General features: G+C 46.0%; 1 protein-coding gene across 4 annotated transcripts in view; it reads left to right on the forward strand.

Moving 5' to 3' along the window:
* CRACDL (CRACD like) overlaps nt 1-27,968 on the forward strand; it is a 138,666-nt gene that overhangs the window by 31,243 nt on the left and 79,455 nt on the right. The window lies entirely within an intron of this gene.

Below are 27,968 nucleotides of genomic sequence, written 5' to 3' on the forward strand. Positions count from 1 at the left end.
CCCTCATCACCATCTGGCATATTGGTTGTTTTGTTTATTGTGTCTCTTCCCCCCTTCGAACATTAGAACAAAGATTTCATCTTTTGTGGTTGTTTGTTGCTGAATCTGAAATGCCCAGCACGGTGCCTGGAACTTAACAGTAGTCAATAAATATTTGTTCCATGGGTTATTGAGAACAAAATGTGCTGGTAAGGATGGGGCTTGGGGGTAAACACAAAAATGAAAGTACTTGGTGTGGTAGGCTCTTGAGTTTGCCGTTATCTTTTTTTGAAAAATCTGTGATTTTAGTGTGAAAGAAAAAGTTTAAAATTGTGATGTCTTGCCGAGTCCTAAAGCAGGACAGGGCACATCTGTAGGGCAACTGTTGTGTACATGGCACTCCATCATTTGCAAAGTGCTTTCTGAACATTGCCACACCAGAGCCACACAGGGCCCAGTGATGCAGTGGGTAGGATGGTGAGGCAGAGAGATGTAGGTACCTGCTTAGGCTGTACAGAGCTGCTAAAACCAGAAGTCCTGGATTTCAATCCCATGTTCCTTTCCACTGCATCCTATCATGGGAAACAGTCCCTGAAACAAAGTTTTTGCGTCGTCACTTGTGAATAGGGCACCCCTGCCCCCGCCCCGCCCAGGTCCCATCTTCATGAGATTAAATGTTCTGGTATGTCTGTTTTGTGCACATGTGCAGAAGGTGAGGCAGCAGGTGGAGCAAGAGAATTTTGCAGATTTTTGTCGAGGTCTGTTTTGAAGACAGGATCTGTGAGAATGGAGGCTGGGTTCAACTCAGCAACAACGCAGATGTTTTCATTGTGAAAAGAGGCACAGGAAGGGCCCTGATAGTCCTGGGGTTGAGTGAGGGCCTCCTAGATCCAAGCCCTAAGGACTCCAGAATGTGGGTTGGCTTCAGCTACAAGGTGGAGAGCCCAGGGAGACTTTTGGAGGAGTCTGTGGGTGTGAGCATTTCTGTTGGGACCTGGCTTTTGTCACATATGCTGCCTGAGCTCTCTGGGTACCAATGGGAAGAAATAAAGGTGGCCTTTTTCTTCTCTGATTGAAATTCGCGTGAATAGACATTCATGGGTACATTGCCAAATGAAGGGGGATTGGGCATTTGTGTGTGGTATCTCATTGGATCCTCAAAATAGACAAGAAAAATGCCTTCTCTGTCTTCTCAGATGAAGAAATAGGCAGTGTGAAATCACGTGGATTTCCCAAGGTCATTTCCATATTAGGTAGCACATCTGGGACAAGGATCCAGGTCTTAGAACTCCAAGTCAAATGCTCTCTCGGAGGGCTCCACCCAAGATGCCTCAAACTTTCAACAGATTGCCAAGAGTGACAGGGACAAAGAGCGTCATATCATGACTGTAATATCACAAAACTGCAGCAGGGAGGCTTCCCAAAGATTGTTCTCCAGGAAAGGATGAAGGAGTATGGACCCAAAATAAGGAAAGGGATTAAAATAAACTGGTGTGAGGCATGTGTGAGTAGGTAGGGACCTCAATACCTACTTATATATTCTATGTTAGCTTTCCTCAGTGGCCTTTCACTTTTTATAACTCTCTCTCTCTCTCTCTCTCTCTCTCTCTCTCTCTCTCTCTCTCTCTCGGGATCATTTTACCTTGTCCTCACCAGTATGAGGCTCTGGTCTGCACAGAGCTGACAGCTGACAGGAGCTTGGAGTATTGCTGACAGTCCTGATGGAGAGCGGCTGGGGCTCCCTTACATGAGCCTGCAGCCCTGGGTTTTGCAGATGTCACTCTTGGCCCCAGAGAATGGACAGAAGAGTGCCACCCAGACTGAGGGCCGAAAAAGCTTTTAGCATTTCTGACTGCAGCAGCATTTCTAAGTGCAAGGCTACATACCTCTCTCTCTCTCTCTCTCTCTCTCTCTCTCTGTCTGTGTGTGTGTGTGTGTGTGTGTGTGTGTGTGTGTGTGTGTGTTTGTAAGGACAATGCTGGAAAGAATGTTTTTTTCCTTCATAACTTAGTGATGCATCAGAAATAAAAAAATTACTACTAAGATAAATTTCCTGAACAATTATGGGGTGAGGCATGTTTAGGATGCTTAGCTCATTGTAGGAATTTGGGGTTAATCAAAATGCCAATGTTTTTCATCATTGGTATATTGTTGCTTTAGAAAAAAATTTGTTCCTTGATTTAAGGGTTTGCAGTAGTTTAAAACTCCTCTTGGGTCCCCATGCCCACTGAGACGTGGCTTCTTCTCACAGGCAGAATTATTTTATACAGTGAAGCATTATGTCCTCTCTTATACTTCATTGAGAAATCCTAAGAGGACTCCATTATGCTTTTGTTAGGTGAGCTTTTTGAAAGGAGAGGGAAAACTAAGTGGGTTTTCAAATCATGGAATTCTGGAAAGTAATGTGTCCCAGAGGTGGGCACCTGGCAGGTTAAGGAAAGCAGGTCCCTCTGCCTAGTCACTGCCAGGCACTTGCTGGCTTACTTGTCCTTGTGTGAATGTGCACAGTTCAGGGAGACAATGGGTGGGAGGGAGCTGCTTCTGCTTCAGGCTGTTTGGATTTGGGGTGTTGCCTCTGCTGGTTTGCAGGAAGCCTCAGGGAGCTCTTGCCTGCATCTGTGCTGTCCTGGAGATTGGGTTTCCAGAGGGAGGGAGGCTGAGCCCACCACAGAGAAGATAGGAGTAAGCACCCCTGTCTGTGAGTACAGAGGTGCCCCTTATCTGCCGTGCATGAGGCGGGAGAGTGTGCCAGGGCAGCTGCAGAGGGACACCGCACGGGGAAGGGTTTTGTCATCTCAGGACACCGGACTTCCCAGAGGACACCGTGATAAAGCTGATTGTGGACACTGGGACATTTAGTACATTTTCCTAAATAGGTCTGGGAAACATGGAGCTTCTTTGCTTGTCTTAGAGAAATGACCTGCAGAGCAGCATGTGTCCTCCGAATGAAGAGGTGACAGTTGACCCAGGAATACTGAACCCATAGGTTAGGGGGTGACTTGGGGTTCCATGGTTTAGGAAGGCAGGCCATGGTAAGACCCTAGTGTTGGCCTTCTCAGGGTGCTTCTGCCCAGTGGGGAGACCCCTATCTAGTGCAAGACTCTTGGTCCTACAGAACCTTCCCTCCAAGTTGATGGATGATCGGGTCATGGCAGTAACCAGGGACCTCTCCCCCACCAAGCTCTTTCAAAACTGCTTTGAAAGCCCAAAGTCTGGTTTGCAGATTTGGGATGGCAGATATGTTTACTCTGAAGACCAGCACACCCATGTCTGTGGCTCCAGAGACACCTTCTCAGCACCCACACACTTGGGGAATCTATTTGGTATTCATAAGATAAACTGTGCATGAAGTTCTCCAGTGAGGGCTTTTCACCATATTATGGAAGGGATTTTTTTTTTCTGGCTGTGGGACATGGGGCATCATTTGCCTTCTCCCAGGCCTAACCCTGGGCCTTGCAGGCCAGAGCCTGTGTGAAGGCATCTGGGGACCCCCTTATCATAGGACGGGTGACATCCTGAGATGGGAGCCCACTCCCATTTGGGTGACTGCATCTGCCCTGACTCCTTTCAGTGATGCCCATGGGAACTGACATCCAAATCTCATTTGCATGGGTTTCCAAGTCACAGTTTTGGATCCTTGAGCCTCCAATGGCAAATTCCATCATTTGCAGATCTTCATACCTTTCTCTGTTGGTGTCCAGTCAGGTAACATTTTGCCAGGATTTGTTTCTTGGCTTCTCTGCTGTTCATGCCTTACTACTCTCAACTAGTTCTTGGGTTCCTTGCAAGGAGGGGCTGGATTTGATTTTGCCTTGTGCTGCTTGCTGGGTACAGCATGTTCTCAGCCAACTGTCGTTCATATGTGCTGATGCTGGATTACACTCGCTGATGATGTGCACCCACACAGGGTTCACCGATTTTGCCCATTCTGGACTCTAGTAAAGACCTAGCCCCTAACTCTAAGTCAGAACCTCTAGACTGTGTCACTTTGGTGATTCAGGACTTTAAGAAAATATGGAAGAATTCCTCATGTGGTGTGGCGCCTGTGGTCTGATGTGATGGCTTTATGTGTGATTGCATCATACATAGGCAAGCACCTTGGATAAGATGCTCAGCAGATGTGACGTCAGCCTGCGGGCCCCCTGACTAAGGTGCCAGTGCTGTGTCAGGACCCCCAGGCCATGTGGGATGTCCACTTCACCCTCCAGGGCTCTGAGCTCTTGAGAAGGAGAGCCCTGGGACTGTTCTTTTGTAGATGCCCTGTGTACTGTATGTGTATGTAGCATCAGGGTCTCCCTGAGCATCCGGGATAGGCAAACCCTTCGTCAGGGGACTGCTTTCTCTGCTGTGTGGGAACCAAAGCAAAAAGCCATTTGTGTTGTGCTGGCAACTTTCCTGCTGCAGCAGAGGCTCCAAGGACTTCTCATGGTCAAAATGGTCCCCATTTACTGAGCTCTTTCTATGACCAAGCCCCATGTCAACACATCTTCATTTAATTCTCAGAGACCTTGCAAGGAGGCAGGGCCCCATTTCACAGATGAGAGAGCAAAGAGAGGCCACCTTGTTCTAAGCAGCAGAGCCAAGATCGAAACTCAGGGCCTGCATTAAAGCCCTAACCCAATGCCTCCCCTCCCCACCCCACCCACCTCTTTCCTTGTTGAACCACTTCCTGTCCAAAGTGAGGAGAGGGGTGTGGTTCTTCTTCCTGGGGAACTTCATTCCTTCACCCAAGGACTGCTCCTGTCACAGAAGGTGGAGCTGGATGCCAGGCTCCTCCTCAGACGAAGCTCTGTCCTGGCAGCCACCATCACAGGTGAACCAAAACCATCTGATCATTTCCTTGGCTGCTTAGCTCCTCCCAGCAAGGCTTTGGGAGGAGGTTTGGATCTCTCTTTGGCTGGGCTTGAGCCTTTGTGTCATTTTCGGGGTGCCAGTCAGGATGGGACAGTGTGCGTGGTTCTCCTGGGAGGCCTGCCCTCCTCAGAACTTTGTTAACAGCCCACCTTCCCTACCCCACATGCACACAGTTGTCAGTCAGGCCCTGAGTCCCACCTCTGCTCTTTTTCTGTCCTGACTTTCTGCGACCTCTTTAGAAAGCCAAGGGGAAGTGACAGGCACTGGAAGAGTTGTTGCCGCCCGGGTTTTGTGGCCTGGCTCTGGCTGCCAAGGGGACCAGGGCACCCTATACACTGGGCCACCAGTCCAGCCCTTGCTTTCCCATTGGGCCAAGATTTTGCCAAACACATTTCGGGGGGTGGGGTGGGGGTCCCAGCCTCAGGCCCTCCATCATCAGGCCTGCCCTGGCTTTTCAGCCTTTTTTCTTTCATTTCTTCCTTAGCCACACTTTTTCCTCCAGTCTGATTGGGACAGTCTGTCTGCTGACCACATCTTGCCCTTTGCTCTCAGGTGTTCCCCTGTGCTTGTACTGCCACCCCAACCCCCATTTCTTCACCCGGACACACCCTCACCTGTCCTCAGAGCACGGCTGTGGTGCAGCTTAAGAGTGTCCCCCCAAGTGGTCCAGACTTAGAGCCATCTCAGCCACTGGACCATCCATTTGGCACCTGATTGCGTTCTGCCTTAAGGACATTTTTTCTTTCTCCTGGAGACTTGTTTTACTTGTTATGTCTGTCTTTTCCACAAAACTATAAGGTTGTACGAGGACTCCTGTTTTGTAATTTTTGTCATACTTGGGTGCTTACTAGAGATTTTTAACTTTGAAGAAAGGATTGAAGTCTTGTCTTACCCCTTTGCGTTGCTGAGTGGCCAGTGCCATGCTGGGCCCATGGCCATTTCTTGTCAGTGGACAGACGGGCTATGTGAAGAAGAGTGGCTGCATGGAGTTTTGATAGAATTGGAAAGTGGGCTGAACGGACTGGCTCATGTGGCAGCAGGTGCATTTAATGTTCTCTGCCACCACTCTGCCTGGAGCAAATGTTACCCCTTCTGTACTTGGGCCTCTCTTAGGTTTAGTGAAACAGAGGGCATATTTCTGGTGTCTTGGCTTTATGGGGGCCTGGTAGCCATGAACTTGCACAGGATTTTTCCACTTACCACAAGGGCCTGGATTGTGACTGCTTTCTGGATTTCAGCCTCTGTGTTCCTCCTTTTGGAAAAAAGCACCCTTTCTGGCAGAAATTAGTGCATTCTTCTATTTAAGAAGGAAAAAAAAAGTGTGTAAAACAGACTTCTGCTGTCCTATACAGGAAAACAGTCTGCCCTTAAGCCATCTGAGCACCATGGTGGCATTTATGTAGCATTTGGTCTTTATGGTTTGTGGTGACAAGACACAAGGCCTCCCTTCCATGCATCCACAGAGGCTCCATGCTGTGCTGCTGGGGTGGAGGAGGCAGCAGGAGGGTGTTTGGTGTCTGGAGGGCCCTGCCGAGCTCTGGACAGTGTGGTGGCCACAGGCAGGTGCTGTGTCTGGGTAGACAAGGCCTGGCCCCAGGAAGTTAGGCCCTTGGCTGCAGCAAGCCCCTCTGAATAAGGTGCATGTGTCCTGGGCCCAGAGCATGCTCACTGTGGTGAGGTAAAAGGACTCCAGCTGTGCCCTACCTGATCAAGATCCTGGAAGAGCTGGTTGGCTTCCCTTTCCCAAACTTCATGACATTTATTATCTGAGCATCACATTGGCACTCATCACATGATGCCATGCTCTGATGCTTTTCTTGTGGGCACACCTTTTTTCCCTCATGATTGCAGGGAAGTGACGACCTAATTCTCAAATCTCTTCAAGCCCCCATATTGCCTACCAAGTTAACTTGCACATGGCCCTTTAAACGAGTAGCGATTGTTGACTGTCTTTTTTCTTTTTTGTGTAAAAAGGTGCAGTAGAGCTCCAACAGCCAGCAATAAAACTCCACATTCCAGACAAGTGACCAATAGAGAATTTTCCTTCAGCTGATTCCGTGGTCTTTTTATCTTGATCTTTATAGATCAATTCTTCATCAGCTGTATGTGAATTCACCATTTGGGAAATATATGTGACAAATGGTACATCCCATATTAGCTTCCCCAAGTTGCTCAGCAAGTTTTGGGGCTCTGTGACCCACCTCGTTGATCATGAAAGCTTGAGGAGCACCATGATTTAAATCACACCTAAGCAAGCTGTGGTGGGGGAAGTCTACTGGCTGAAGGAAACCTCACAGTGGGCTCCACAGTTTGGGGACCATCTGGAACCTTGTCCCTTGAGGGCAGAGAGATGCACCACCTCTCTGTTCCCAGCACTGTGCTGTGTGCATGCAGGCACTCAGTAAAGTTTGGGGAATAGATTGTCAAACAAGCATGCCATTCCAGAGTTGCCTCGTAGCTCAGAATTCTATGAATAGCTGAAGACAAGAGTGCCCGTGCTCCTTCTCTCTCGTTTTGTAAGAATGGTAAGGAAAACTGGTAACTAATGCTTAACTGTATCTCCCAAGTTAGGTATGGAAGGAATCAAAGTAAAGGTTAATTGTTCTTCTTTTCACTGGGTTACAGGGATCATCCCTAACTTTAGGAGCTAAAAATGATCAAAAAAGTTATATCCAATGGAACCTTCAGGGCTTTAGTGTTTTACTAATCTTTTTCAGCAGAAGTCACTGATTTTCTGCGTACTCCATATTATGGTTTTGATTTGCTGCTATTGGGGCACCTGTGGCAGAGAGACAACATCTTTGGCATTTATGAAGGAGAAAGTGCGGGTGGTAAAAGGAGCAGAGCAAATATACATTTGCAGTGCTATCAGTGCTTTTGTGTTTAATACCAGAAGGGTAAAAGGAACGACTATTGATTTCTGCCTCATCTGGGATGAATCTCAAAAGCATCATGCTTAGTGAAAGAAGCCAGTCTCAAATTGTTATATACTGTACGATTCCATTTTTGTGACATTCTCGAAAAGACAGGACTACAGTGATGGAGAGCAGATCAGTGGTTGCCAGGGATGGGGGAGGGGGAGTGTGTGAGTGTAAAGGAGCAGCACAGGGAAGATTTTTGGGGGGTGATGGAACTGTTTTGTATCCTAGCTGTGGTGGTGGCTACATAAATCTATACATAAATCTATATATTGACATACCCATTGAACTGTGCCCCAAACCACATCAGATTTACTGTATGGTAATTTAAAAATAAAATAATAACAGAGTGGTGAGTAGTGCCTGAATTGTGTGGTCACTGACAGCAGGTTCAGGCCCCCGCTTCTCCCCCAGAAGTAACTACCTCTGTGCTGAGAAGTTTAGAAAGATCTCCATCCCAGGGCTCACGTCTGTGTCATGTCATTTGGCGGCCAGTTGTCAGGGTGTTCCCAGGGTTATGATCTGTGTTTCTCTGTTGTGTGAAAGATGGTGGCGTTTGCACCTCAGCTCCAGACTTACCCCCCAGGGTGTATGTAGGGTGCGGATTTGAGTGAGTTTTTTGACCACTCCCAGGATTTCCTTTTGTAAGGGTTTATATGAACATTTACAGGAATGTGTTCATGTGAATCGACAGATTTAGAACAATTACTCTTTTTCGGCTGTTAATGTTTTTCTTTCTTTGCAAACATGCCTGTGTCCAGGACTGCATGCATCTTCATTTCTGTCTGTCCAGCACCACTGAGTTTCCTGTCTCAGGGAGTGATCTACCACCCACTCACTTGCCTGATTCTGAAATCTGGAATTGATCCTTATTATTCCTTAGCAGCCTTGCTTTACACCATGTAAAGCATGTCTTATATGTTCCGTCTTCCTAATAGCCTCCAAATCGGTCCATTGCTCTCCATGGACCTGTGCTGTCAACCCTTCCGCTCCTGGCTCAACCCTTCAACCAAGAGGATCTTTTTGACCCTCAAATATCATTCTCCTGCTGAAAATCTTGTCAAAATATAAACCAAACACCCCAATGTGGCTTAATACTCTAGAATCATCTAGCTTTACCCTGCTTATTTTTCTTTTTTTTTTAACAGGTTGGTGTTCTTCCTGGTTTGCATTTTTATTTTTTTTTAACATTTTTATTTATTTTTGAGACAGAGAGAGACAGAGCATGAATAGGGGAGGGGCAGAGAGAGAGGGAGACACAGAATCCAAAGCAGGCTTCAGGCTCCAAGCTGTCAGCACAGAGCCCGACACGGGGCTCGAACTCATGGACCGCGAGATCATGACCTGGGCCGAAGTCGGACGCCCAACCAACTGAGCCACCCAGGCGCCCCTACCCTGCTTATTTTTCTAGCTCAACGTCCCTACCATTCCCTAGTCCAGAGCTCACACTTCTTACTGTGTCTTGAACAGGTTCTGTTCACTTGGGCCTCTGTGCAGAATGCCATTCCCTGTATTTGAATTGTGCCCCCCACCCCTGACCACACACAGTATTTGTCTGGCAAATTTTCTATTCATCTATCCGTCCTCAGCCTAGATCTGCTCTCTTCTGTGCTGAGCATCCTTCCTTCCTGGCCTCAGAGTTGCCTGTTCTGTCCTGCCTGCCACCTGCCAAACTAGATCATAATTGCCCTCAGATCTTTGCAGGCAGGGTCCTCCCTGTGCTGTCACTGTTGTGTCCCTGGTACTGAGCACAGTGCTTACAGCTGGAAGGAACATTTTTTACAGTGGTGGACAGAGTCATTTGTAAATCCCAGAATCGGCAGACCAGCAGAAATCTAATGACCTTGAGGAGCCACTGCCTGTTTTCTGAATTGCTTATGGTCTGGTCAGGGAAAGAGTAACTGTTTGTTAATCCATGTGACACAGACTCCTGATGTCACTGCAGGAAAGCACAGGAACTGAAGGAGTTGAGGTGGCTGGGGACCTTCCCAGAGCTCCTCTCCCTACATCTCTCTGCCTGTTGTGTCTGCCTCTCACCATAGACTGACCCCCCCCTCCTTCTCACGCTCACTAACACTGAGCCAAGAGGACCTGCCCCTTGCCCCCTATGTGTGGCTTTAGGGGTTTTTCTGTCACATTATAGGGGAAATCCCATCCAGTATTCTGTTATGTGGCCACTTTGCCCAGCATCTCTCTCTCTCCTTCACACTGTGTTTACATGGTGTTCTTGTGGTGTTGCTTCTCTGCTCTAATCAATGTGGAAACACTTTGCATTTTGGCCTCTGGTGAGCTATCCCCCTCTTCTAGAGTGGTCCTGAGCCAAATTTCCATAGAGATGTGGTGGGGAGGGAGCATTCTCTGCCTTCTCCCTCTTCCTGCTCCTCTGTACTCATCCTACACCTAAAAGGATGGCTTTCCACTTGAGAAACACAGTGTCTTCAATCAGAGTTTGAGCACACGTATTGCTGGTTAGAATCCATGATGGGTTCCCAAAGCAGTCTCTGTCTTCTGATCTGTCCTGGAACTGTTGCTGGAAGTGCCTGTGTGTAGCTCTGTTTGTCAGGGATTTCTGGAAGCTCTGGGATTGGGTGTCTGGCTCATGTTCTCAGGCTCGAGACGGAGGTGATTGTGGGGAGCTAGGCTGGGTGAACCTGCTCAGTCCCCCTGTTGGGCCCCTAGGCAGGATGGTGGGTGTACCTTGTGCACAGGGCTGGCTCAGCCATCTCTGAAGTTGGATCCAGTGCTAAGCTGAGCCAGCCTGCCTTCCTGGTCTTAACATTCCTTTGAGGAAGTTTTGTTTTGCATCTCACAGCCATCAAGGGGAAGGGCAATCCACAGATTGCTGAGAAGCTCTGCTGGCTTCACAGTTCTGACAAGGCCAAGGGCATATACCTGTTCTTGTTAAAGCCTTGTCTGATTTCCTGATTCAAAACAGACCTGCAGGAACTGGGAACTTTTGAGGTCTTGGGTTATGACCACTGCCTTTGTGGCAGGACCCTTGATTTGTCCTGGCTTCCCAGTGACCACCCAGTGGGGCACATGGACAAATCACTGGCTTTCCCAGGTCTCTGTTTCCTCACCTCCCCAATGAGGGGTTTAGATGAGTTGACCACGGGTTCTCTCCAAAAGTTTGATGTAATAAAGGTATTGTTCCGGGGGTTATGAGTTTGGGGTGGTAGACTAGGCACACGCATCCACTTCCCTGCCTCCTTGGTCCCAATGAAACAATAAACAATGAGGCAAAGAGAAGTGGAGTCATAATACCCTCAGCAAAGTGGGAATGCAAAGGAATCCCTAGAAGGTAAAAACAGATTGGGTTTACAAGGAAACTGGAGCGGAAGACACCACAGCCCAAAACCCTAGACATGAGTCTTTCACGGGAGCCCTGGAGATGCTCCAAGCACCATAGTGTTAAATGGAATTAGAAGAGTCTTCACGGAAACATACTGCAGAGCAACCAGGGCAAATCTTGACCCCGGGGTAGAACCCTGAGAGTATTCTCTCCACAGTGCTGAAGAGACTGGGAAGTCTGCTTGGGTGGGCTCCTGGCAGTGGTGTTGGGGTCTGAGAGAGAATTGTTGCACAGCCTGAGGTGACTTCAGACCTCGAGGAGAATAAAAAAGTGAAAGATGATGCTGTCCAGGAGTCAAAGACATCACCTGCTTTCTGCCCAGGATCAAGCTGTCTTATTTTTGGCAGTTGTGAGAGAGTCCCAGGCTGCTAGCCTGTCCCATCTACCCAGCCAGAGCCCCCGGCCAGCCTCCCATTCAAAGGAGAGGCCTGAGGGAAATACACTCCAGCAAAACTTTAGGATTGTAAAGGTAAGGAATTTTGTTAAAACTTCTGGAGAGAAAAATCAGGTTGCCCACAAAAGCAGCCTCAAACTGGCAGCAGACTTCTTGTTGGCACCACTGGAAACCACAGTGGCGTCACATCTGCCACGTTCTGGGGAAGATGGTCTCCAGCCTAGAGTGCTGTTTCCTACTAAACTGTTAATCAAGTGCAAGGACCAGTAAAGATATATTTTCATTCCTGGAGTAGCTCAGAACTTTACCTTTACGTTCCATTTTGTGGAAAAAAAAATTAGTCTTTTAAAAAACCCTCCAGATAAAGCAAAAAACCCCCCCAAACACCAAAAGACAAATACAAGGATTACATGGTGTGCATGAAACAGTGGCAGCTGATGATTCAGAACAAGTGAAGAAAGCTGAAGAGAAATGGAAATGCTTTAATAGACTCTGATTCTTGAGGTTCTGAGGTCCAATTGAAAGGGTTTCCAGTGGGCTGTCCACACCATTTGGTGGACAGTGAGTGATACTGGGGCATAATGTCAGCCCTCCCACGTCTACCTGTTGGCTCCCATGTCTTCATCTCTTCACCAAATGCTGCTGCTTCTACCTCTGCAGTGTCTCTCCAGCTCTACTAGGTGAGAAGTAGGTGGTGCTAACACAGGTAGGAGAGCAAGAGATGGGTATGGGGATAGCTGGGGGTGGTTTGGGCCCTGATGAAAAGAGCAGGCCCATTGCTTCTTAACCCTGGCTGCACGTTGGAGTCACCTGAGGAGTTTTTAACACATTCTGATGCTGAAGCCCTTCCCGCCAATTACATCAGAACCTCTGGGGATGGTGCCCAGGTGACTCTGTGCAGTCCGTGAGAACTGAGGTAGATTCAGGTGGGCATGAGGATTCAGACCTTGGCCACCAGGCTCCTGCTGATGGCCTCGGTGTCCTCAGCAAAAGACCATCTGTTCAGACTAAGAATGTCATAAAAGTAGTCTCAGGAGACTTTTTCTTTTTAGTTATCTTCTAATTACATGAGTAATTAAAAAAAATCAAACACTACAGAAGCACATAGAGTAAAAAGCTATAATCTCTTTTCTAGAGATAAGCCATTGTGTATCCTTCCAGATCTTTTCTATACTTTTACACAACAGAATGTGAAAATAGAGCTTCTTCTGCATTCTTTTTTTTTTTTAATTTTTTTTAACGTTTATTCATTTTTGAGACAGAGAGAGACAGATCATGAATTGGGGAAGGTCAGAGAGAGAAGGAGACACAGAATCTGAAACAGGCTCCAGGCTCTGAGCTGTCAGCACAGAGCCCAATGCGGGGCTCGAACTCACGGACCATGAGATCATGACCTGAGCCAAAGTCGGACGCCCAACCGACTGAGCCACCCAGGCGCCCCTCTTCTGCATTCTTAACTGAGGACAGTTTTGTGGTGCTGCACAGCCCTTATTTCTACAGCATGGTGAAGTGAGAGGCCACATTGACCCCAGCCACCTCCAGCCTGCCAAAGACCTAGAACATCAGGTGGGGAGAATTTTTTTGGAGACATTATCAGTGAGCCCATTTCCTTTCCTGAACCTTCCCACTGGAGAGGCAAGGTGCATTCCTGACACTGTGGGCCCAGAGGGAAGCACTCGGGAAGGATGTCTCTGAACTGATGGCACTTTTGCCAGGGGTGTGGCCAGATTGAAGGCTCCTGCAGAGCCAGAGGGGTTCCTGGAGAGCTTGGGAGCCAGTAGAGGGGAGAAGGACCCAGGTCAGGGGCAATACTGCTGGAAGAAGGTGGAGAGGGGGATCTCAGACCACCTGGAGGGCCCTGGCCCTAGTTGGCCTGGGCCTGTCCTTGGGGGGGCCCTTTGTCTGGGTCCTAGCCAGGTTGTGGGCCATGCAGGGAAGTGCCCACACCGTATCTCCCATGAGCTGCTGGGCCTCCATTAGCCAGGGAGTGAAGACACTTTCTTGTGGAAAGGACTCTACCTTCTAGTCGACTGGAACTGGCAGTGCTTGATGCCAAAAATAGATGGTCTATTCATCTATTTCAGAAAGCCTGGAAAAGCTCTGGCTGAGATGTGTGGAGGTGGCAGGAACAGGTCCACAGAGTGCGTTTAGTAAGAGTGTGAGGAAGGATGCCGTAGGTTTCTGCTTTTACTCTGAGGAGTCCAGCTTGGTCTATAAGTAGTTACACTTAACACACACATACACATACACGTGCGTGCGTACACGTGCATGTATTGGGGTTCACATTTTTTGCAAAAATGAAATACTATGTGTATTTTCCTGCAGATCTTTATTTAAATTTCATAATATATTTTATAAATACTTCCATGTCAGCAAATAGATCTACTTCATTTCTTTTAACCATTTCTTTCCTTAGTATTCTAAATAATTCAGATAACCATTCCCATACCAAGGAAAATTTATAATATATGTAAATTTTAATACAGATCTGGCTGCAGGGAACATAGTTGCTCATTTATCTGTATGTTTTTCTGAATATTTCTATAGAATAAATTTCCAGAAGTAGAACTATTATGCTACATTTAATATTTTGATAAAAGCTGCCAAATGGCTTTTATTTTAAAAATGTATATAATTTTTTAACTCCTACCAGCAGCATATGGGAATGCCATTTTTCATACTCTGCCAACAGTGAAGAATATTTACCTTTGAAAATTTCTGATAGTCTTGATTGTTACGTTTAGTTATTAGTGGAGTTGGCCATTTTAATACACTTACTGATTATTGCCTATCATGCCAGTTGCTTTTACATATCCTTTGCCCACTTTTCAATGGAATTGTTTGCATTTTCCATATTGCTTTATAAATCAGGAATATATATTCTCTTTCTCATAGATACTGTTTATATAGTTCTTCCTAATCTGACTCATATCTTTCAACTTTATAGAAAGCTTTCACAGAGTAGAAAAGGTTTGGAAGACATGAAATAGAATGTCACCTACTTTTAAGATGAAAGAAAAAGGTAGGGGCTTGTGATTCTCATTATAACCATTCAAACAATGTTCAACTTTACCAAATAAGAAAAAAGATCCAGGAATTACATTGTTACAAATGTACTAAATTGCTTTTGTTTCCCCCCCCCTTACTTTCTAAATAATTGAGATATAATTTACATATGCCAAAATGAACTTGTGAACCATCGCCACAGTCTAATTCCAAAACATTTTCATCATATCCCAAAAGAATTCACTGGAATTCACCAGTGAAGCCTTCTGAGCCTGGGATTTTCTTTGTGGAAGGTTTCAAAATTCCTCATTGTCTCTTTAGTTGTAATAGGTCAGTTCAGAATTTCTTTTGGAGTCATTTTTGGTATGTCTTTCTAGGAAAATGCCTATTTCATCTGGCTTATCTAGTTTGTTGGCATACAGTTGTTCATAGTATTCCCTTATAATCCATTTTATTTCTGTAAGGTCAGTAGTAATGGCCCTTTTTTCATTCTTGATTTTAGCAAGTTGAATCTTTTCTCCTCTTTTCTTGGTTAGTCTGGCTATAGTTTTGTCCATTTTGCTGATCTGCTCAAATAACTAACTTTTGTTTTTGTTGATTTTCTGTATTGTCTTTGTTCTCAATTGCATTAATTTCTTTTCAAATCTTTATTATTTTTCCCCTGCTTTCAGTTTAGTTTGCTCTTTTTTTTAATTTCTGAAGGTGTATTATTAGACTATTGAGACCTGGAGATTGAGACCTTTTTTTCTTTTTAAATATAGGCATTTATACCTATAAATTGCCTTCTAAGCACTGCTTTAGCTGCATCCTATAAGTGTTTGTTTTTAGTAAACTCAAAGAATTTTCTAATGTTTCTTGTGATTTTTTTCTTTGACCTGTTGTTGCTTAGGAATATGTTATTTAATTTATTCCAGACATTTGTGAATTTCCCAACTTTCCTTCAGTTATTGATTTCTAACTTAATTCTGTTGTGGTTGGAGAACATAATTTGTATGATTTTAATCTTTTAAAATGTATTGAGTCTTGTTTTATGGCCTAAAAAATGGCCTATCTTGGAGAATGTTCCATATGTCCTTGAGAAGAACGTGCATGCTATTGTTACTGAGTGAGTGTTCTGGTCTTTTAGATCTAGTTGGCTTATCATGTGTTCAAGTCTTCTGTTTCCTTATTGGCCTTATGTCTAGGTTCCATAATTTTTTTATTAATTTTTTTAATGTTCATTTTTGAGAGACAGAGACAGAGCACAAGCAAGGGAGGGGCAGAGAGAGAGAGAGGGAGAATCCAAAGCAGGCTCCAGGCTCTGAGCTGTCAGCACAGAGTCCAGCGTAGGGCTTGAACTTAAGAACTGCAAGATCATGACCTGAGGCAAAGTCAGACACTTAACCAACTGAGCCACCCAGGCACCCCTAGTTGTTTCATAATTGTTGAAATGGAGCATTGAAGACCTCAACTATTACTGCCTAATCATCTGTTTTTTCCTTCAATTCTGTCGGTTTTGCTTCGTGTATTTTGGAGCTCTGTTATTAGGTGCATGTATGTATATAATTGTTAAATTTTTATTAATTGACCCTATTATATAATTTCCCACATTGTCTCTAGTAATTTTTATCTTGGAGTCTATTTTGTCTTATATCAGTAGAGCCATTCCAGCTCTGTTTTATTGTTTGCATGGTATCTTTTTTCCATCCTTTTGCTTTCAACTTATATGTGTCTTTGAATTTAAAGTGTGTCTTGGGCTTGGCTGCAGCACCTTACTTGACGTGTCTCCAGAGGCAAGGGAAACAAAAGTAAAAAATGAACTATTGGGACCTCATTAAGATAAAAAGCTTCACACAACAAAGGAAATAATCAGCAAAACTAAAAGGCAACTGATGTAATGGGAAAAGATATTTGCAAATGACATATCAGGTAAAGAATTAGTATTCAAAATCTATAAAGAACTCATCAAACTCAAAACCCAAAAAACAAATAATCAAGTGAAGAAATGGGCGAAAGCCATCAATAGACACTTCTCCAAAGAAGACATCCAGATGGCTAACAGACACATTAAAAAACTGGTCAACATCACTCATCATCAGGGAAATATAAATCAAAACCACAATGAGATACCACCTCACACCTGTCAAAATGGCTAAAATCAGCAACTCGGGCAACAACAGATGTTGGCAACGATACAAAGAAAGAGGAACCCTTTTGTACTGCTGGTGGGAATGCAAACTGGTGCAGCCACTTTGGAAAACAGTTTGGAGGTTCCTCAAAAAATTACAAATAGAACTACCCTACGACTCAGCAATTGCACTAGTAGGTATTTATCCAAAGGATACAAAAATGCTATTTCAAAGTGGCACATGGACCCCAATGTTTATAGCAGCACTATTGAAAATAGCCAAAGTATGGAAAGAGCCCAAATGTCCATCAAATGATAAATGAATAAAGAAGATGTGGTATATATGTACAATGGAATACTACCCAGCGATCAAAAAGAATGAAATCTTGCCATTTGCAACAATGTGGATGGAACTAGAGTGTATTATGCTAAGCAAAATAAGAGAAAGACAAATATCATATGATTTCATTCATATGTGGAGTTTAGGATACAAAACAGTTGGTGAATGTAAGGGAAGGGAAAGGAAGCAAAAATAATATAAAAACAGGGAGACAAACCATAAGAGACTCTCAAATACAGAGAACAAATTGAGGGCTGCCGGAGGGGAGGTGGGTGAAGGAACGGGCTAAATGGTGATGGGCATTAAGGAGAGCACTTTTTGGGATGAGCACTGAGTGCTATATGTAAGTGGTGAATCACTAAATTCTATTCCTGAGATTATGTTAACTATCTTGGATTTTAATTAAAAAATAATTAAAAAAAGAAATTAAACAAAAGAAAAAATAAAGTGTGTCTTGGGGTGCCTGGGTGGCTCTGTCAGTTAAGCATCCAACTCTTAATTTGGGCTCAGGTCATAGTCTCACACGTGGTGAGTTCGAGCCCTGCATCAGGCTCTCCCTCTCTATCTGCCCCTTCTCTGCTGATGCTCTCTCGGTCTCTCTCAAAATAAATAAACTTTAAAAATAAATAAAGCGTGTCTTTTGTAGAAAGCATATATTTGGATCATTTGTTTATTTAAAAATTTTAACATTTTACTTTTTTGAGAGATAGAGACAGAGTGCAAGCAGGGTAGGGGCAGAGAGAGAGAGGGACACACAGAATCTGAAGCAGGCTCCAGGCTCTGAGCTGTCAGCACAGAGCCTGACGCAGGGCTGGAACCGACGAATTTGAGATCGTGATCTGAGCCGAAGCTGGATGCTCAAGCAACTGAGCCACCCAGGTGCCCCTATTTGGATCATTTAAACATCTCCATCCTGTCAGTCACTTTTATTTGAAATACTTAATCCATTTTCTTTTAATGTAAATATGTGCCCTTAATTGTTTTAAATAAACACTTCAGTAGAGGGAAAAGGCTTTTCACACTGAGCAAGCTCTGACTCAGGTCAGATTGGGGTTTTCTAGGGAACCACTGGAGAGGTCAAATGACAGTTCTCTGGGGATGGAGCTTAGATGAAGTTCCATCATGGTTCTTCTAGTGGCTGCCAGGCTGCTGATCTACAGAGTGATTGTGAAGCTGTTGGCTTTCAAGGCTACCAAGGAGCTAGAGAGCAGGAGGGTGGAATAAGCTGCAAAACTCACTTCATACCAAGATTCAGTCATTTCTCTTGGTTAATGCTCCACAGAGTGCTGCAAGCCTTTAGTTCATTTCCAGAGTTGTGACAACGTTGATTCTATTTTTTTTTTCACAGTTTTCTCATTGCTTTTGTGGAGGAGAGATTTTTGGGGGGAGGTCCTTATTCCACCATTTTTAGTGATGTCACTTGCTTATGGTTTTATTATTAAGAAGTATTTTGAATCACATTGAATACTTGGCATCATCATGTTTGGTTATCCAAGAGAACTCAGTTTTGGTACTAATTCACTGTGTCCCAAGGCGAGTTACAGTATAGAACCTGTCAGCCTCAGTTCCATTGCTTGAAAAATGATTAGTTGTCCAATGAAGATGCCAGTTTTGACCACCTTTGAAATTCTGAGCTTCTAAATTTTTTTTTCAACGTTTATTTATTTTTTTTGGGACAGAGAGAGACAGAGCATGAACGGGGGAGGGGCAGAGAGAGAGGGAGACACAGAATCGGAAACAGGCTCCAGGCTCTGAGCCATCAGCCCAGAGCCTGATGCGGGGCTCGAACTCACGGACCGCAAGATCGTGACCTGGCTGAAGTCGGACACTTAACCGACTGCGCCACCCAGGCGCCCCTGAAATTCTGAGCTTCTAAGGGCCATATTTTCATCTACATTTTCGGTTCTGATGCAGCTTTACTGAGTTAATTTTTTTTAATTTTTATCACACTCTGTCAATCATATTTTTGTAGTAATTATTTTATTCTGAATTGTAAATATTCTTCCAATAGCATCGCTGTTGCTTTTGGCTTTTATTCTTCCTGAGAAGCTACAATGCAGCTGCTATGAATTCTATTATAATATATATATGAAAAAAGCAGTTGTTCTTTCCACCAGCATCATGGTTTAGCAGCTCCTTAGCGTGATGTTGAAGGAGAGGCCTTTAAATTGGCCCTAGTGTGAGGGGTGATGATGTTCAGGTCTAGAAGTAAGATGCCATGTTACCTGAGCCCTCTCTTACAGTTGCTGGAGAATTGTCACTGAGTTCACTGTCCAGCCACAGATTTTCTGTCACCACCTTGACTGAATCGTCTCCATAAAGTACAGCCCCTGTTCTTGGGCTTCAGCTCCCTTTTGTTGGTCCTGTGGTACAGATGCCTAATGGACATGGGCACATCCACCCTCCCCACCCCTTATGCCTTTCTTTGCCGGCACCCTCTCAGTGTCCTCCTTGTGAGGTGAAGTCAGCTCCATGGTCTCTTGTGTCTGGGATTCAAGGAAGGGGCACAGAGTTCGGCACTACTTTCTGGAAGGCCTAGTCCTCTCATTTTCCCCTGTGCAGGAGGCGATCAGATAATCACCCCTGTTTTTCTCTTCCCACTGAAGTGGACTGGGTGGCAGTGATGAGGCAGGGATGTCCTGGTGGTGTGGCTGGGCAGGCTGGCTGTCAGTCACTGTGGGAGTGGGTGATGTTCATGTCCATCCTGCATCTTTTTTCACCTGCTTCCAGCCCTGCATGTTTCTTTGTTTAAGCCCTGCACATGGGGTTGTGGTCGGTCCCTGGCTCCATCTGGCCATTGCCAGGTACGTGTCCGTGTCTGTGCTGAGCCCCACCCTGGCTCTGTGAGCTGTGCAGGCCTCTGAGTCATCTGGCCAGTTGTGCAGGGGATTTGCTGCTGACCCAGTCTCTCTCTCCTCAGAGCTGCTTAGTGCCTGGCAGGCAGCAGCAGGTGTTCGGTTCCCCGCACGCCCTCTGCTGGCCTGTGTCTCCAGGTGGATCCTGCACCTGGGGAGCAGACTGCTCCCCGGCCACAGCCCATCTCCTGTGGGCGGCACTATTTCCACATCCCAGCAAGTTAGGGACGGGACAGCCAGAGCAGGCCTTGTGTGGAGGTGGTGTGGGTGGGCGCCCATGTGCTACATTCTGAGAGATGTCAAAAATAACCGTGAGCAATGATCCCTCCCATTAGCTCCATACTTCCTTTATGCATTACATCATCTCATTCTGTCCTTCACAGCAGCCTGTGCGATGTCTTGTGATAAGTGAGAAACTGAGGCCAGGCTGGAAGGTGACAACCAGGACCCCAGTGCAGACAGCAACTTGGTGCTCTTTCTGTTCTACTCAAGCCCAAGTTCCTCCGTCTGTTTTGTTGTTGTTGTTTAGTTTTTACTTAAATTCCATTTAACATACAGTGTAATATTAGTTGCAGGTGTACAATGTAGTGATTCACCACTTCCGTGCATTACCTGGTGCTCATCACAAGTGCTTCCCTCTGTTTCAAGGTAGAATTTTATTACTTCTGGTTCTTTGTGCAAGTTGCACTTGGTGTGAGCATTGAACAAATGTGCTGTCCCAAAGTGGTGCAGGACCAGTGGGAGCAATGTGCAGCTGCTTCTGCCCCAGGCTGGGCTCCCCAGGGGCATGTCTCAGCCCCCAGTGTAGGTGCCTGAGAAAAAAACTTGGTTTTCCCACAACTGTTTCTTTTCAGCTTTGAGCTCCTGGGGTGCATGGCCACCAATCTTAATTTCAGCCACTGGGATGTTTCTCCCAGCCGTTGGCACCCAGCGAGTAGCACCTGTGTTCTGGGAGGTTTCCTGTGGTGCTTGATATCTGGATGGGAGAAATGCTGCTTGGTGCTTGGCCTAGTACATTTGCCTGACCATCAAGACCTCTATCCTTCTGCTTCTGTGCTGGTCCCTGTGGATGGGCATTGAGACTTCCCCTGTTGTAGTCCCTTTGAGTTTGGTGACCTGCCCCACCCCAGGCCACCCCTGAAGCACAGGGGTTATTCTGCCCTGCTCCTGCTGGGGCTCAGGATGCCACATGACACATCTAAGCCTTGCTTTCCTAAACACCCCTCGTGGCTCTTTTCACCCAGAGATCTTGCTGCCGTTGCTTGGGTCCTGAGTCTGGGTCATTGTAAGGCCCTTGCCCTTCATTCTTTGCCAGATTGTTTTCCACCAGATGGAAGAGGCAAGGCTATCACGACGCAGTGGGCATGTAGAGAGAATGGCACAGAGCTTAGAATTTGCTTTTGCTGGTGACTGAGCTGTTCACTGGTGACTCTGACACAGAGGGATCATGCACTTGCCCCATGCAAATCCACAATGAACACAGTCTCCAGTTTTTTTAATGTGTTTTTTTTTTTTTTTTTTTTTTTTTTTTAGAGAGAGAGAGAGCATGAGTAGGGGAGGGGCAGAGAGAGAGGGAGACAGAATCCAAAGCAGGCTCTAGGCTCCACGCTGTCAGCACAGAGCCCAATGTGGGGCTTGAACTCACAAACCACAAGATCTGAGCTGAAGTCGGACACTTAACCAACTGAGCCACGCAGGCGCCGAAACACAGTGTGTTTACTGGTACCTAGCATGTCGTTTGGCCCCACCTATCCTGGGTGCAGCTGTCTTGAAGTATACCAAATCCCTTTGTCTTATAGATCTAAGAGTAGAGCCAAACAAAGCATGTCCATGACTTCAGAGGGTTCAAATAGCTTGACATCATTCATCCAGCCCCTGTTTGCTCAGAGTATTAGTTGGGACTCTTTCTTTTGTAAATGAGGCTTGCAAAGGCTTGTCTGGCATTTAAAAATCAGACAGACTTTGTGGCCCCTGTAACTGGAACATCATGGATAGCTGCCTTTAGGAACAGCTGGGTCCAGGCCTCTAAACAGAATTCCCAGGTGCATTTGCTTTTCTCTCTTCATGTCTTGGTGCTTCTTTCCTCCCTAGACTTACATCCTCCCAGACCCAACAGAAAAGAAATATTTTCAACAATTCCATAAAAGCCCTGAGCCTCACTCTCCTTCGCCTGAACTAAGTCATGTGCCTGTCCCTGCAGCAACCACTCTTGCCAGGGGCTAGAACTATATTCATTGATCAGCTTAGGCCTGTGCCATAGCTGTAGCTCCTGTCTTGGGCCACACCGTGTATTAAGAGTCAGACCTTGGCAGGTTCTTACCAAGTCCCCGAGTGAACACAGTTTCCACCCCCTGAAGGAAGAGTAGCCCCCTCTGCTCAGTAGTGCCTGGGAATGGACTTGCTGCCTCAGCCGATCATTTGAAGTGGCATGCAGCCTAAATGGTCTTAACCTTCCCCTGCTTGGGCTTCTGTTCCAAGGAGGCTGCAGTCCCTCCTTTTTCCTTTGTTTGAACTTCAATGACTCAAAGGAGAAACTTTTGTTAATGGAGGCTGGAGCACGGGATGCAGAACCATGTGCCTCTCACTCTACCCCCCCCCCCATTCTGTGCTTTAGATGCATTGCCTCTACTGTTCCCAGGGGTTGGAAGCCCCCCTGGGGTTGGGAAGCATTCTGTCTCTTCCTCTAGAAGTCCAGTTTTCCAGCCCTTCTGAATGCAGCCTAGCCATGATCAGATAGATTAGGTAGATCTTTCTGGGCTCCCCTAAGCCTGTATTGTAAGAGGAAGGGGGCTGGATCCATATGAAAAGCCCTCTTCCCCCAACCAGTGAAGCTGTGTGTCCAGTTTCCCACCATGAGGTCATGGACCAGGACACACTGGAGGCCATAAACATTTCCATTGCCTGGATGGTCTAAGCACCACGCTTGTGGCAGTTCCTTGTCCTTGTGGGCGAACACCATATCCTTACATGTCTCAGCTGAAGGCTCACCTAATGATCTGAGGGCCACACCCAGAGGTCTTGACGTACCTCCAGAGCAGTGATTCTCTACCCTGGCTGCATTGGAAATCATTTTAAGAAAATACTGATACCTGAGTCCCACTGTCAGCGCAGGGCTGGGGCATGACCTGAGTATCAGGAATTTTAAAAGCCCTCCAGGTGATTCTGATGTGCAACCAAAGTCGAAAACAACCAATCTTAAGCAGTGGTTCTCAAACTTTGACACACAGAGAAATCATATGGGGGTCTGGTTCCAGTGGGGATTCTGAGCCCATAGATCTGGGTGGAACTCAAGAGTGTGCACTGCTAACCAGCTCTCAGGTAGTGCTGAGGTTGCTGGTCCCCAGGGGTCAGTAGGTACAGGTGGGTCTTTCCCTTGGCAGTGGGTATGTCAAATATGGCCAAATGGTGAGCTGTTGCAGGTCCCAGAGAGAGCGCTGGTGAGGGAATTCTCCAGCACTTCTATCCTCTCTCAGACCCCAGTGTGACGGTCTGTCAGGCATTCTGGGCCACTTCTTGCTGCAACACTTTTACCCTTGGAGAGAAACTAGGCGGGGACAGAGCAGAGCCTTCTCGCTATGCAGCCATCCTATGTGCTGCCAGAGAACTGGGACCCTGTTAGGGCTGTAGAAGCAGGTACCCAGCAAACACTCTGAAGCAGCAGTCCCATGGTCTGTGGGCTCATAGGTGCGGAGACCTTGGGGCTCCACCTCTGCCCCATGCCTGTGCTGGTGCTTCCTGCTTTTGCCAATTGCCTCTGGTGACTCTTTCTTTGATTAACGACTCAGAGTTGCCTGGCATGGATGAAATACTCATAGTAATCAATTCAGTTAACATTTAAAGAGTAAACATATATGAAATAATCACAGCAGTTCTTGGCACATGCTAAGCTGCCGTCATCATTAGGCTTTGGCTCCCTGGAAGGTGGAGTTTGAGAAATCCCCAGTGTCCTCACTTGTTCCTGAGATTTTGCTTCATCAGCACGCCTGCCTTTCTGTGGTCACTTTCCCATTCATCAGCCAAGTAAGGAATGCGTGCAGTGCTCCCTTAATGACTCCACTGCTGTGTTCACTGTCGTGTCTGCAAATGACCCTGGCCAGTAGGAGGAGCACATGGTTTACATGCTGCACCGTATTCATCATAGTGCACTTTTAAGCACCTGCTGCACACTTGGCACCTGGGGATATACAGAAAGAACCACATTTATTGGTATTGTTCTCAGAGAATTCACACTCTGATTGAGGAAGCCAGCTCTGACCCAGGAGACTGCAAAAGTCATTAATTGTTCAATGTTGCGGGGCCTCTATGTACTATAGCCAACGCCTTGGAGATATTTCAGAAAATGTGGATGTTGCTGCCTTTTTAAGGTCTTCCAAATACAGAGAGGCTGGAATAATTTGGAATATTAGACGTCTTCACGTAACCAGCCAAATGTATGTTCGTATTGCTGCATGTCCTTACTCTCCAAATGTCGTGTCTCCAGATTACAGCATGGGAAGATATTTACGTCAGACCCAACCAGCCCCCACAGCTGAATCACACAGGAGCACTTTGTCAGAGGATCTTCCCAAATGGCTCAATAAAATCAACTACTTGAGAGTATTTTTGTTTTCTTAGACATTCCAAAGAAAGTTAATAAAGTGAAGGGCCTTCTTCAAAGTGATCATGGACTTGTTACCTCCGAAATGCTGCCTTTGGATTTTATGTACATCGGGGGTGAGGCTCACTCATTCAGAACATATTTACCAAGCACCTACTGTGTGTAGGTAGGAAGGCTACAGAGATAAAAAGATCTTGTCTCTGCCCTCAAGAAGCACAAGGTCCAGGAGTGGAGATGTGTGTGGAATAATGTGATGACCAGCCAGGGGCTCTGAGGAAGGATGCAGGGTGCCCGGCAAGCACAGAGATTTCCCAGGGTTCCCAGGGTGGTGGTAGAAGTTGCTGTTGTGTGTGGGAGGTGAAGAGCAGGAATTCCCTGCAGGTGTGCAGAGTCTCCGGTGTGACTGTGTGTGGGCAGGTGCGGAGAAGGTGGGAGGTAAGGCGGTTGGGGCAGGAGGGGCCTTCTGTGGTGTTACCATTGCACTTCAGTTTCTGGATCACAAATAAGCAGCACACTGAGAACTCGATGCTGAAAATGTATTTTCAGTATGCTTTGTCCTCAGCTCAAACGTGTTTTTTATGTTGTCTGACTAACACATCTTCACAGAAAGAGGAATTTGTGCCAATTTTACAGACCTTTATTTTTTCCAGAAGTAATTTAATGGACTATTAGGTATCAGACATGAGTCCAAACCACTCATGTCGTAAGCAAGACTGAGGCCCAGAGAGGGAAACGATTCGTTCCAAGTCACTCAGCTGGTTAGTAGCTAGTTAGTGGCTGAACCAAGGCTAGCACTGTTCTGTAGATTTATTGCCATATCTGCCAGTGGTGCTGCTGCCCCAAACAACTGGCAGTAGCTTCCTGGAGTCCTGTGTGGGGAGCAATTCTGATAATGATGCTGTGGTTGATTACTGATGTCTGCCAAGGGCAAGCGGTGGGAGAGTGGCAGCAAGAGTACCCAGTGTTGCCATTCCACCTTATCTTTCTTTGTGATGATAAAAAGGAAGTAGCAGAAAAAGCAGAAACTGTGGTTAGTGATAACTTAAACAGTTAGACTTCCAATACATTCATGTAAGTCAGTAACCATTCATTGGGATCTAACATGTGCCCTCAGTGCTTGTAAACACAAAGTCTCATCCCACATAGGCTGGCCCATATTACTAAGCTCACAGTCTCAGGGTCAATGCCGTGTTTCATGAGGAGTGGCAGCAGCTTGCAACAGAATGGGAAAAATGGGGAAAGTAATTTAACAGATTTATGCTCAGTGGTGCATTTGTACTGGTTGTCTAAATAAATAATTTTTTAAGTTAACTTAAAAGTTAAGTTAGGACCTTTTTAGTAGCTAAACTGGCAAGGTGATTTTAGACCTGTAGAGGCATTAAAATAATATTATATCTGTATCTTTACTCAATTAAAAAAAATAAAGGCAAACAAGTCCACATATAGAATTTGTTTTCACTAATTTTACAGTATTCTCAGGTCTTCACATCCAACTCCAAACCTGAATGTTCTCCAATTCAGAAGGATTGCTGGAGCATTCTGGCTTTTGCTTTCAAGAACAAGAAGCTAGTTTGGGGGCTTGTGGCTTAACCCAGGATCAAGCTGGCTGATGGACTATCTGAGAATTGACCTAGAGGCAAGTGAACAGGCCAGCAGAACACATTTGTGTGGTGACAAAAGGTGTCATGCATGCCCATGAGGGCAAGTCTTGGCCACTCAGGTCTCTGAAGTGCAAGCCTATCAGGGGCAAAGGTGTAATTTCATTGGATGTCTGGTTCTGGTTTTTTTTTTTTTTTTAATATTTTTATAAATGCAGATACTTGCACCTCTTTATTTCTGTTAGCACAGCCAAAGCCCATTTCCTTCATCATTAGTGGTGTGTTATTTCCAGTGATTTCTTGATGCCCCATGTTGATTCATTTATGTGTGTTATTTCTTAGGTCACCTGGTCCTTGAGCAAGGTCTGCCCAGTGCCTTCCAGCTGCTAGCATGAATGGGATAAGAGCTCACTCTCCCGGACTTCTCTGTTCTTTCCTGTGCTGTCCCTCTCGGCTGGGACCTTCCTCTCTTCCCTCTGTCAGAGATAGCAGGGACCTTCCTCATCACAGCTGAGCGGCTTCTCTTTGTATCCCTGGGAGTTGGGAGGATGGGCCGGGGCATGCTGAAGGTGACCAGCTCCAGGTGGCCTGAGGTGGAGTGACTTCTTCCCAGCAGCACGCACAGAATGCCTCCTGACTCTCAGGGTATTGCCCTCGGGTGTCAATTTGCAGTTTCCACAGAGTTCTGCTCAACTGGAAAGAACTGTGAAGAACCTTCAGTGGTGCAACAAGATCTGTGGCTGCTCTCTTCTGGGTTTGTTTTTTGTTTTGTTTTTTGGTTTTGGTTAAAATCAATGTAAATCATGATGGGGGTTGGATTCTTTATAATGTCACTCTTGGATAGCAAGCAAATAACAGATCACAAACGTGGCACTTACCGCTTTGTAAAGGTTAACTCTGAACAACACACAGCAAAGGAAAGATTTTGGAGTTGCCTAACTTATTACTGACCCTGGAAGTAGCTATTCTAAGTAATTTAAGGGCTCAGTTGAACTTTGGGGCATTAATTGTTTGGTTTGACTGCCTTGTGGCTGAAAATAATTTATTGATGGTGAACCCATCTTTTCTATTTGGTGTTTAAACAGCCTGAGTGTTTAAAATAGTACATGAGGAAAAGCACATTTTGATATTTTTAAAATCCCAGGAGGTCATGAGGGTTACTCTTGAGGCATGGAGAGACTAACTGGCATGTCGTGTGGGAATCCAGGCAGATTCCCAGCAAGCCCTCAGAGACCCCGGTTCTGTACCCCTGTCCCAGGCTAGTTCAGCGGGGGACTGTTCCCCACCTGGGGCACGGCATGGCGGTCCCTGTGTAAGAGGTAGCAGAGCCAGAGCGTCCTGTGACAGAAGCTCCCTGTGGGCCAGCCCGCACTGACGTGCCTTGCAGCATTGACTGAGACATTTGTCTTCCTTGCTTTTCCATGCTCTGTAGGATCCACGGTGGTCCTCCAGCTCTGACACAGAAATGATGTGGAGACATGGGGAACAAGACCTCAGGAATGACAGAAACGGCCTCTCACAGACAAGCTCTTGGTTCCAGTGGCCCAGCAGGCAGGGCCTGGCGGGATGAGATCTTGCAGAGCAGGAACTTTCCCTCAGAGCTGCCCGGGCTCTCACACTCCCCTTCCTCACACTGTCAAGTCAGGACAACCGAGACTCAGGGAGGGGAGGTCACAGCTCCAGACCCCGGGCCCCAAGTCCTGGTCTAATTACAGCCTCTGCCTTGTCTTCAAAAGAAACTATTGGAACCTCTCCTAATTACGAGCAAAATACATTTTCAATCAGAAAAGCTGTAAAACTTAGAAAAGCACAAAAGGGAAGGTTAAAATACATATAATTCTATGACCCAGAAAAAGCTGCAGGTCACATCTTTCTGTGGTTCTTTTTGTATTTCTCTTATGCACCCAGAGACTTTAAAAAAAATAATGGGCTTTACTGCACACAATTTGTTATAGCATGCTGCTCATC

The sequence above is a fragment of the Acinonyx jubatus genome, chromosome A3, assembly GCF_027475565.1.
Source record: "Acinonyx jubatus isolate Ajub_Pintada_27869175 chromosome A3, VMU_Ajub_asm_v1.0, whole genome shotgun sequence".
NCBI classification, from domain to species: domain Eukaryota; kingdom Metazoa; phylum Chordata; class Mammalia; order Carnivora; family Felidae; genus Acinonyx; species Acinonyx jubatus.